This window comes from Pogoniulus pusillus, chromosome 25, assembly GCF_015220805.1.
Source record: "Pogoniulus pusillus isolate bPogPus1 chromosome 25, bPogPus1.pri, whole genome shotgun sequence".
In the NCBI taxonomy this organism is placed as follows: Eukaryota; Metazoa; Chordata; class Aves; order Piciformes; family Lybiidae; genus Pogoniulus; species Pogoniulus pusillus.
In genome coordinates this window covers 21,142,912-21,154,497 of record NC_087288.1, presented here as the reverse complement: position 1 = coordinate 21,154,497, position 11,586 = coordinate 21,142,912, and positions in this window count along the sequence as shown.

Genomic DNA, 11,586 nt, shown 5'->3' with positions numbered 1-11,586 from the left:
ATGGTTGGACTTACTTTAAACAGGAGCTCTTGAAGGCACAGGAGCTGGCAGTTCCCACGTGCCGAAAGATGAGCCGCAGGGGGAGGCGAACAGCCTGGATGAGCAAAGAGCTCCTGAAGGAAGTGGGGGAGAAAAAGAGGGTGTATCGCCTCTGGAAGGAGGGGAAGGCTTCTCCTGATGTGTTTAAGGAGGTAGCCAGACTATGTAGGAGAAAAATTAGAGAGGCTAAGGCTCAGCTAGAACTTAGGCTGGCCACTTCCGTGAAAGTTAACAAAAAACACTTTTATAAATTTATCAATGCTAAAAGGAAGGGCATGAAGACCCTCCACTCCTTACTGGACCAGGAGGGGAACACTATAACTGATGATGAAGCAAAGGCAGAGGTCCTGAATGCCTTCTTCGCCTCAGTTTTCAACAGTAAGGAGAGAGGAGGAGGAGGCAAGTGGCCTCTTAAACTGGGGGATGGGGTCGGGGAGCAGTGTGTTCCCCTGGAAATTCATGAGGAATTAGTTCAGGACCTGCTGAGCCATCTGGACACCCACAAGTCCATGGGACCAGATGGGATCCATCCCAGGGTGCTGAGAGAGCTGGCAGCTGAGCTGGCCAAGCCACTCTCCATCATTTTCCAGCAGTCCTGGCTCACCGGAGAGGTCCCAGGAGACTGGAAAATGGCCAACGTGGTCCCCATCCACAAAAAGGGTCAGATGGAGGAACCTGGGAACTACAGACCCATCAGCCTGACCTCAGTGCCAGGGAAACTGATGGAGCAGGTTCTCTTGGGGTCAATAACTGCGCACCTGAGGGATGGCAAAGATCTCAGGTCCAGCCAGCATGGGTTTAGGAAGGGCAGATCCTGCCTCTCCAACCTGATCTCCTTCTATGATCAGGTGACCCGCTTGGTGGATGTGGGGAGGCCTGTGGATGTGGTCTGTCTGGACTTCAGCAAGGCCTTTGACACTGTCCCCCACAGCAAACTGCTGGCTAAGCTGTCAGCCCGCGGCTTGGATGGCAACACTCTGTGCTGGGTTAGGAACTGGCTGGAGGGCCGGACCCAGAGAGTGGTGGTGAATGGTGCCACATCCAGCTGGCGGCCAGTCACTAGTGGTGTCCCTCAGGGATCAGTGCTGGGCCCCATCCTCTTTAACATCTTCATAGATGATCTGGATGAGGGCATCGAGTCAGTCATCAGCAAGTTTGCAGATGACACTAAGCTGGGGGCAGATGTGACTGAGTTGGAGGGCAGAAGGGCTCTGCAGCGGGACCTTGACCGCCTGGACAGATGGGCAGAGGCCAATGGGATGGCTTCAATAGCTCCAAGTGCAGGGTGCTGCACTTTGGCCACAGCAACCCCATGCAGAGATACAGGCTGGGGTCGGAGTGGCTGGAGAGCAGCCAGACAGAGAGGGATCTGGGGGTACTGATTGATACCCGCCTGAACATGAGCCAGCAGTGTGCCCAGGTGGCCAAGAGAGCCAGTGGCATCCTGGCCTGCATCAGGAATGGTGTGGTCAGCAGGAGCAGGGAGGTCATTCTGCCCCTGTACTCTGCACTGGTCAGACCACACCTTGAGTACTGCGTTCAGTTCTGGGCCCCCCAGTTTAGGAAGGACACTGAGATGCTTGAGCGTGTCCAGAGAACGGCGACGAGGCTGGGGAGAGGCCTTGAGCACAAGCCCTATGAGGAGAGGCTGAGGGAGCTGGGGTTGTTTAGCCTGGAGAAGAGGAGGCTCAGGGGTGACCTTATTGCTGTCTACAACTATCTGAGGGGTGGTTGTGGCCAGGAGGAGGTTGCTCTCTTCTCTCAGGTGGCCAGCTCCAGAACGAGAGGACACAGCCTCAGGCTGCGCCAGGGGAAATTTCGGCTCGAGGTGAGGAGAAAGTTCTTCACTGAGAGAGTCATTGGGCACTGGAATGGGCTGCCTGGGGAGGTGGTGGAGTCGTCGTCCCTGGGGCAGTTCAAGGCAAGGTTGGATGTGGCACTTGGTGCCATGGTCTAGCCTTGAGCACTGTGGTAAAGGGTTGGACTTGATGATCTGTGAGGTCTCTTCCAACCTTGGTGATACTGTGATACTGTGATACTGTGACATCCCATTCTTGTAGTAAATCAACAGCACCACTCAGCTTGGTAATATCCCCAACTTGCTGATGGTGCATTCAATCTCACTGTCTGTTTCATGGATAAAGATATTAAACAGTGTCAAAGGCCTTGCAGAAGTCCAGATAAATAGCGTCCCTTGTCCACTGATGCAATCATTCTGTCACAGAAGGTCACTAGGTTCATCAGGCAGGATTTCCTCTTAGTGAAGCCATATTCGCTGTCTTGGATCATCTCCCTGGTGATTCCCACCTCCATATGCCTCATCAGCACTTCTAACCTGCTCCATGATCTTCCGAGGCAGAGGTCCTCCTTTCTAACCTTTATAAATGGGTGCAATGCATTCCTTCTAGCAGTCATCAGGGACTTCACCTGACTGACAGGACTCTTCAAATATTATGTTGAGTGGCCAATTCTCTCAGGACACTGGGATGTACCTCATCGGTTTCCTCTCTCTGGATCCATAACTGAGAGATGACTCTTTAGATCTGCATCCCAAACACAACAAAAAGACTTTAAAGGCATGGCTAGTACTCTTACAAGGATGCTTAGATGTAAAGTACCGCTGCTACAGATTTTTAAACCCAAGCTCATGATTTGTGAAGCTGGTGTTTGCAACCCTGCAAGTTCATTGATTTTTGCCTTCTCCAAGGAACTGTTAAGAGTAGATACAGGACAGCATCACTGCTGGGAAACTGTAATTTAAACCCAAATTCATACACACAGATATACAGAATGTTCTGAAATGTGACTGGTAATAACTAAAATTATGTATGAATGACTAAGGAGTAGGCACTAGATCAAGAAAACAAGAGAGTCAGGTATTTACGTCAAGCCACCTGGCTTTAATTACCTCAAGATTTTCCAAGACAATTGTATTTTAGTTTGTAATGCTGAGAAACGGTGCCTGGACCAGCCCATCACAATACTCTACTGTCTGCTTCACGCCATTAAAATGTACAGTGGCACATGGGAAGAGAAAGTATCTTTTTGCCTTGTTCAGGGAATTTGTTACACACTGCATGAAGGATGTGGTTGTCTGTGCTAGTTTGAAGCTAGCTAGAATGTTTTGGTGAGAAGAACTAGATTACAGGCTGTGAAAGGAAAACAATGATGTCTACTCCCCTCACTGTCTTGCTGAGGCGTATGGGAAGGAGAAAGGAAAACTTTAGATAACACTCTCACCATTTTCTCTCACTATTGCTTAGGCTGCTGACTGAGCAACATCTTACTCTCTAACCTCACCTCCCATTTGGCCTAACCCACTTTGCTTCATAACCTCTGGCCGAACCTCCATTCTTCCTTAGGACAGGGTTAAGGTTGAGAGGGGCAAGGGGAAAGTGCAGGGGTGGTTGAGAGCCTCTCCTGGGGACTCAGGTTTCTGAGAGGGGAGTTGTGTTTCTGTATTACTTTTACCTTGTATATTTCTGTCTATAACTGTATGTACTCTAAATATCTGCTTGTATATTGTGCTAGCTGTAAATATAAGCCTCATTCATATTTCCAGAGCTGGCTGAGACTAGTCTAGGTGACTTCCAAAGTTGGGGGGTGGGGGACACCCAAACCGTCACATTGTCTCTGGACTCCTATCTGTGGATTTGCATATGCAAAGGCTGGCAAGAAAAAAATATATTCAAAAACAATGCATCATTCTCCCATTATCTACAATGAATTGAGAAGCATAAACTTCTGCCATAGAATGCTGATTGTTTGAGAAAAAATATTTATAACCTAGGGAGGGAGAAGACAGGATGAAGAAGGACTTTGGCAGCAGTGTGAGAACAGAAACCTCTACAGATACATTTTACCTTTCAATGTCCAGAGGTACCATTCTGTTGTTTGGGAAATTTTTTTACCACCCATATAACATTTAAAGGAAAATTTAAGGAAGAATTAGGTGCTGCCATACTGAGATTTCCCTTCTGGTTGGAAAGGTAAAGCAGAATGTCATACATAGTAAAGCACACAGTAAAATTTCTGGAGCTATATTCATCCCTACCAAAGTCAACAAGAGGCACAGTATCCAGTATTCTGGTACCACATTTCAAAACTGGGATGTGTTATAAGCCTATGAATTTCCAGATTCCTTCCTCATCTGTATAATACAAAGGGGGTTTGTGTAATTAATATTTTATTGAGAGCCAACACTAATATCTCAATCATACCTTCATTTCTGCAATTCTGAAAATAATGGGGGGAAAAGCAAAGACCACAAAGATGTAAAGTACTGAGAACAGTATTTGCAGTAAGTCTCTACAATGCTTTTCACATATGAAAACTAGAGGATAAAAGAATGCTTCATTGCTAAACTGGAATAAACCACTGCTTTCACTATTTCCATTCTGCTTTTATACAGATAATAACTACTGAAGAGAAATGGTCTGTAAGAAGGATAATGTATTGCCCTGTAAGATAAATCAATCATTAGACTTTACAATATTGCTAAGTTTTCAATTTCTATATTTACTTTTTCTGACAAGTTCTACTTGAGAACCTCAAAAGAATACTGTGCATGTGTAGCAGGATGTAGATGCCTCCCAATAAAATTCTAAACCTTTGAAGATTCCTGATTCCCATCACATTCCAGTCAAAGTTGTTATTGCTATTAAGTAACTATTGCTATCAGGTATTTCACAGGTAGAAGCCTTATATCAAAACAAAGAAGCTTCCTGTCCTGGTAGGGCATAAATCCTGCCGGGCAGGTTTAATCATGGCTCTTCTTCTGTTGCGGGGTCCAGGAGTGAGTTAGATGAGCAGACAATAAGGGTTTCATTCCAGCAAAGCCTTGAGGGCTTGGAGGGGGCTTAGCACCAAGTGTCAGGCGTCTCCTGCTGCCCTCACCGTGCCTGTGTGGGCAAAGGAGGCACCAAGCTTTGAACTCATTGGCCAGAACAATGGTGCCAGTGCCTATTGGCCAGTCTGATTTTCAAATCAAGTATATAAAGGGGGATGATTGAGAAGCCGCCTTTCTGCCCCTGCCTTTCTGTCTCTAGCCTTTTTGCACCATGCCTTTGTCAGCACAGAGCCTTCCTGCCGCTCCTGCTCCTCGTTTGTGGCTCGTTAAAGGCAGCCACGTGTTACAGCTAACACTAGTGGCTTAGCAGCATCTTCTTCCCTCTGCCTCGAATATTTTATATGCTACCCTGGGTTCATATCGTGAGTTTGAAAGTGACAGGGACCAAAAGAGTCATGAGTGCATCTGCTGGAGTGAATGTCAGGACTCCGTAAGCATAGTTAGAATTTTTCCTGATTTTGTGTTATTGTTTTCCAAGTTCTGATTGTTTAAACTGTTTAATTCTGTGCAATTGTTTCCTGTCGACCGAAAATCCAAAGAGCCTCAGGGAATTTCCCTGATTTTTTAATATTAACAATAAAAATAATATCAATACACAAATTGTCATAATTAATAAAGATTATTAATTTCCAGTACACTTCCATGAAACAGAAGTGAAATATGTAATTCTTTTGAAATTCATAGAGAAGATATAAATGGCTGCCTCTTTAATGCCATCTCCTTGCAAAAAAAGGCGAGAATTCTGTTGTGAGAAAGATAAACAGTAAATGTATCTTCAATTTATATTCATATTGTAATGCATGAAGAGTTTTAAAATTAAAATCTATTATTTTTATTATTAACTCAATCAAAAAGACATTTCTTATTACTTTGAAATAACAATCTGTTTCTAAGAGTCATCTGTGCTCATTACATATTGGCAATAAAGAACCAACAAACTCAGCTGCAGGTGTCAGAAATAACTACTGCCTTATTCTGTGCATAGACTTATCTCTTTCAGTTGATAACATGATTCAAATGGAACATGTTTATGTCATAGCCTTCTGTTAACAGAGCTTATGGTTGGTGATCACCTTCTAGTTTGGGAGTTTGTCTATATCATGCATACACAGAGACACAAAGCAAATATTAAGCAAGTCCATTCTAGTACTCATATTTAAGAGTAAAGCATAAGCAAAAGTGCACCCAGCAATTTCGTGTTCTAAATCCACCCACACAGTTGTTCCCAGCAATTCAAGAACAGAGCTGCATGAGCAGATTCACAGAATGTGAGTTACAGACATCTGTGCTGAAATAATGATCAGCATATGATGGTTTTGTTCATTAAGCAACAGAATAAGGTCTTGCTGTTTTATTTATTTTATCTCCAAAATGAAAATAAGCACACAAATATCACAACAACAACAAAAAAAAAGGAAGAATAAGCTCAAGGCACTCTGCTTCTTTCAGTCACTCACTGACATCTGCTCGTCCTGAAGCATAATGTTAGTGTTATTCCAGGAAAGAGCCATGATTAACACATATGAAATCAGTTACCTCTAAAATCTGGATAAAAGCAGAATGAAGTTCATTGCAACCTGCAGGATAGGACTGACTTCAGCTGCTACCAATACTACACTGCAGATGAAGATCCAAAATGCCAGATGTAAAACTGCCAGTCCCCATGAATTCATCTGTCTATGTCTGTGTGGTGGAGGGGCAGCAGCCCCAAAACTAAGGCTCCACCATGCCTCTACATGCCCAGACATGTTCTTCTGCCAGGACCCACGAGGCAGCAAACAAATTGTGTAACACACACACACAGAGCCCGTGTGCCCCTGAGGCCCGGGCAGGTAACCCCTTATTGGGAGGTCCAGGCATATCTCTATTGCCTACTGGGGCAAGGTTTGGCTTACTGCCAACCTGATTGGTCATTTTAGACGTCCAACGAGCCACGAATCTCGGCCCCAGAGCCTACAAAGAGGGGTGCACAGCAGCACCACGTGGTCAGTCCGTTCAGACGGTCCAGAGGTTCAAACCATTCACAAGCTTAGAGCATTTAGACTCAGCTCTGATCCACAGCAGCATCCTGCTGCCCTGACCTGCTTGCATGGCCTAGGCACAGGACCAGGCCTCACTCACCTGCAAGCATTATAGAGGCTCAGACCTCAGGCATTCATCTGAAGGCACAGTCAAGCTACCTGCGAATCCTTTGAGAAGCAGAGCACATTCATGCCTGCACCATACATATACGGGGAGCCGATAGCCCCCAGTCTAAGCCTAGAGCTATCTTGATTAATCTACGGAGCTCGTCTCCATGCAGCACGGCATAGGCCCTGCTTGCCCGGCATAAATACTACTTGCCAGCTATTCTGTAACTCTGGAAAGACCCAGAGCCCAGCAGACCCTCAGACTGTCTGCAAATCTGCAAGAGCAGCCACACGGACAAATCCTTCTCCTGCACCTGGAATTCCTGCCAGCTGATCATCCCTGGACACGGCAGCCAGAAGAAGCAACAGCCCCGAGGCAGAGATCACCCCAGGAGAGAAGGTTAGAGAAAATTCTGTTTAACCCAGGGACTGGGAATTTTATCATCCCTTGCAAGCCGGGACAGACTCCAGCTCACCAAGACCCCAATACTGGGCACACGCTGAGACAGATTCCCGGGAGGGTGATTAATGATTAATACTCAAGAGCAGCACACCTAAGTAAGCTTTGATTCCTTTGTAATGTAAGTTATCTCTATCTGAAGAGCACACACAGTTTCATCCCCTACTGGGCAAACACTAGAGTGGTTAAGAGGCATTAAGCCTAAGAATCTTTCTCTCTGTCAATAATTGTTAATAATTTGATATTTCCCTTTAATAATCAATCCCTGTAAATATATCCTAAAGCTATTTTCATAAACTTGCATAAGAACCTGAATTTCATAGTGGTTGGGGGTGGTATAAATTTGTAAATATTAATTTTAATAAATAATTTTATAAAAAATCAAAACTGCCTCAAATTAATTTCTCACCTCCCCCTAACAGAGGAGGAACAGAGAAATCCCCTCCACGACAGTCTGAAAATCAGAGATTTTTTTTGCATAGTTTTATGGTCCTTAAAGATGCTCAGGCTTTCTTTGAAGCCTGCTAAAGTGAGTGGTCTCATTTTGCCCCAGTTCCTTCCTACAGCAGATAAGTTTTACAGTCTACCCATTATGTCAGAAAATCTGATAAGCAAAGTGATCCTGGCAAAAATCTAAAGACTAAAACAAAAGATGGACCAAAAGCCTTAGGCAAAACCAAGTTCCTTCATTTAAAGGAGAGATTTCATGCTATTCAGATTTCACTTTTCTTTTCATGGAATGCTCTGGTGTTACAAGAACAACAGCAGAAGCTTCATCTGTAATTTTATTCATGTCATCCATCCGTGCATCTCTCTTGCAAAGCAAAGAAATCACCATTTTCAAGTTTGTGAAATAATCCAAGAGATGCCACCTAGGTGCCAATTCAAGAACTTACAGTAACAAAGTTTCACAGATTACTTTTAAGCATCAAGACTTTCACAGCCTCTTTGAAGCTACAGGGCACAAACCTTTTCTTTCTGTGGCTTTCAGTCAATACTGAATCACCTTCCAAGAGCATCAATGCAGGAAGAACTATCTGTACAAGGGCCTTACCTCCATGCATGACCTGCCACAAAAGCTATGCTACTCTGAGATTGTAGTCAGCATTAACATTGGGAAAAAAGGTAGAAAAGACAGACACAAAACAACCTTAGTGAGCTTGCCAGACACACGCACTGCTTCTGGCAAATGTGGAAATGGCTGGACAAGTGAAAATACAGTGTGTCTGCAGACAGGTATGTCCAGGGTAGGTTTCAGAATGGTTGTGATGAGACAAATCCCATGGAATTCCATAGCTCTGGACTTTAGCACATAAACGTAGCCATGACTCACAGCACTCCACTCTAAAAGAAGATGAACACCCCATCTTCAGGGTTTTCTGGTCCATTACAGGCAGATGCATAGTCAGACAACTTCCAGCTTAGTTTTCTCAGAAGGAAGTAGAATCTTGATCAGCAAATTCTTCTCTACCATAAATTATGCAGCACTTGTTCCAGGTCATTAATGCTACCTAGTTCTGAGAGCTACGGGGATTTCACAGTTCTTCCTCTAACATATACAAAACATTGACACAATTTCCTACTTAACTGAGCAAACAAAACTTGTCTCCAGTTAATGTTCCTAACACAGCCAAAACCTCCACTCAGGACACTGTGGCAGGACACTCCAAACTCCCTTCCCCACTCTGTCTCTGGAGGTTTGAAAGGGGAAAGATGAAAGCAGAAAACTGGTTTCCCTACCTCCACTCTCTGTCTCTGGAGGTTTGAATGGGTGTCATGATTTGAGGGGTTCCAGGTTATTCCAGAGTTCCTAGGAAAACTACAGAGACCAAGATCCATGCCAGGGGACAAACTGGTCACCCTTGGATATCATAATTATATTATTCAATCCCATAATCCTGCAAATACTTTAAAAGTAAGCAGCAAGGTCAATTTGCTCTCTTTTCTCCCTGCCTCCCCAGCTTCTCCAGAGGGATCTTATCTGGGTAACTAGGTAACCATGTAGGAGGTACTCTGAAGGCCAGGGGCCTTCAAGGCTGAGGCCTGCAGTGAATTTTGGCCTGTTTTGGGCCTAAATGGGAGACGATGGGGAAGGGGAGAAAATGAGCACCGGCATTTTGGTGGTGGGTTTTGGTTTGGTTGGGGAGAAGGTTTTTGGGGGAATTCCCATGTATCCTGTATCAGGCGTTAAGGATTCACATATGCCATATCTGTTCCTGCAGATTTTTAAATACAACCTTTCTGCACTCACATCCAACCCACCAATAGCATTATTGTTTTACTACCCTTTTTCCTTAGAAAAAAAGTAGAATAATCTCAGCCTGTCGCGCTCTCGCACAGAAAGTGACAACAATGGGGGAAGAAGCAGGCGAGAAGCTGCTTCTCTCACCCCTGCGGGTTTGAACGGGGAACAGCAAATCATGCCCAGTGTGTATATATATAAAACAACTGGCCACATTGGCTAGGTGGCCCTTGAAGAATGGTGATGAGAAAGTGTGCAGTTCCTGTTTTCAGACCGGCACCTCCTAGCTTCCTGCTGGAAGGACCTGTCTCTGCCATAAACCACTGCCGTTCATAGGGACACGCCGAGCAGTTCGGCTTTTCCCGGCACTGCTAAGGCAGTGCCTCTTCACGAGATTTGCCTCATGGAAGCAGCATCTGAGACACTTGGGTGGATTTTTATTCACATCAGACTTTGCTGCGTGGATCCACGACTAGATTATAATTTGCAGTTCCAGACACTGCTGCAAAGGAGCCAAGGGACTATCCCTAAATTCCCACTGCATCGACATGAGTAGATCAGACTTTCCTTAGGGCTCCAGGCTGCCTCTTATTTATAAGTGGGGTAAAGCTATTTTGTGGCTAAGCCTTTTCTGTTTATCTGATTTTCCTAAACTACTAAAATCGCCCATAAGCATCCTTGTGAAGATTTCCCGGCCAAATTGGAACCCGTAAATAAAATTTAATTACTTTGTATGTAGTTTGGGGGTGGGGCTTTTCAGAAAATAAAAGTAACTGTATTTTTATCATTCCTGCTTCATTAACTGCCCCAACTAATTCAAGCATTCAGCTGGTTTTCTTGATCAAAGGGCAACAGAGACAGAATTTGTAGAACAAAGTCTCACCAAGAAGAAAACCTGCCTCCAGGGCAAGAGGAGCAGGTAAGAAGTGGCACAGAAGACCCCTGCTTCTGGTTCATAGCCCTGCTCTCACAAGCACCTGGATGCACAAGGCTCACAGGGGCTTTCATCATTACTAAGCAGTGGTTATCCTACACAGGAAGCGTCTCTTCAGAATGGGAAATAACTGAGAGGACTTAAGGCTTAATTTTGCTGCCAGCAAACTGCAATTCTAAAAACTAAGTAGAAGGTGTTACACGGGTGGGTTAAGAAATCTTAGTCTATTTATATGGACTTTTTACTTTCTAAAACATCTCCTGTGAACAGATCTTCCTCCAGTTTATAAGCAAAGTACATTTCAATAGTTTCCACTCAGTGCATGATCAAAGCTATTTTTATAGCAACCAAATCTGAAAAACTGTATGTGCCACTTCTAATAGGCAATACTCTAACTGGTGTGGGTCACCAATGACTAAACATTACCCACCAATGACCCTCTTTTATTAAAGTCTCAGTATGTTTAATCTCAACCAACAGCAGGCAACTCACAGACAACTCAAATTTACCAGTTTGCACTGTCAGACCCTGATAATAGCAAGACACTCTGGATTACCAACCAGAGTACCTTAGTTGCTAAGTGCTTGTGACCTGAAGCATGCCCAGAAGCCAAATAACCACTCACTGCTCACTGTGCCCTTCAGCTGCAACTTTTCCGTGTTGTACCGCCAGTCTTGGGGCTGTTTGCCTTCCCAAGATGAAATTCGTAACAGGAGCAGCATCACATCGCATTTCCCTAGTTCATGACACTAATTTAATTTAATTAAAATCTTCTTTTATTAAAGAAATTAGAAGTTTCAGATGTTTTCAAAAAAAGCAGGGGAAAAGGAGAATCAGTTGACGGAGACACAGAAATTAACTTCCAGACAACAAAACCGCTTCTGTCCCTTATCTCAGGTCAGAAAACACTTCAAAACAAACGGCCAGCGCTGC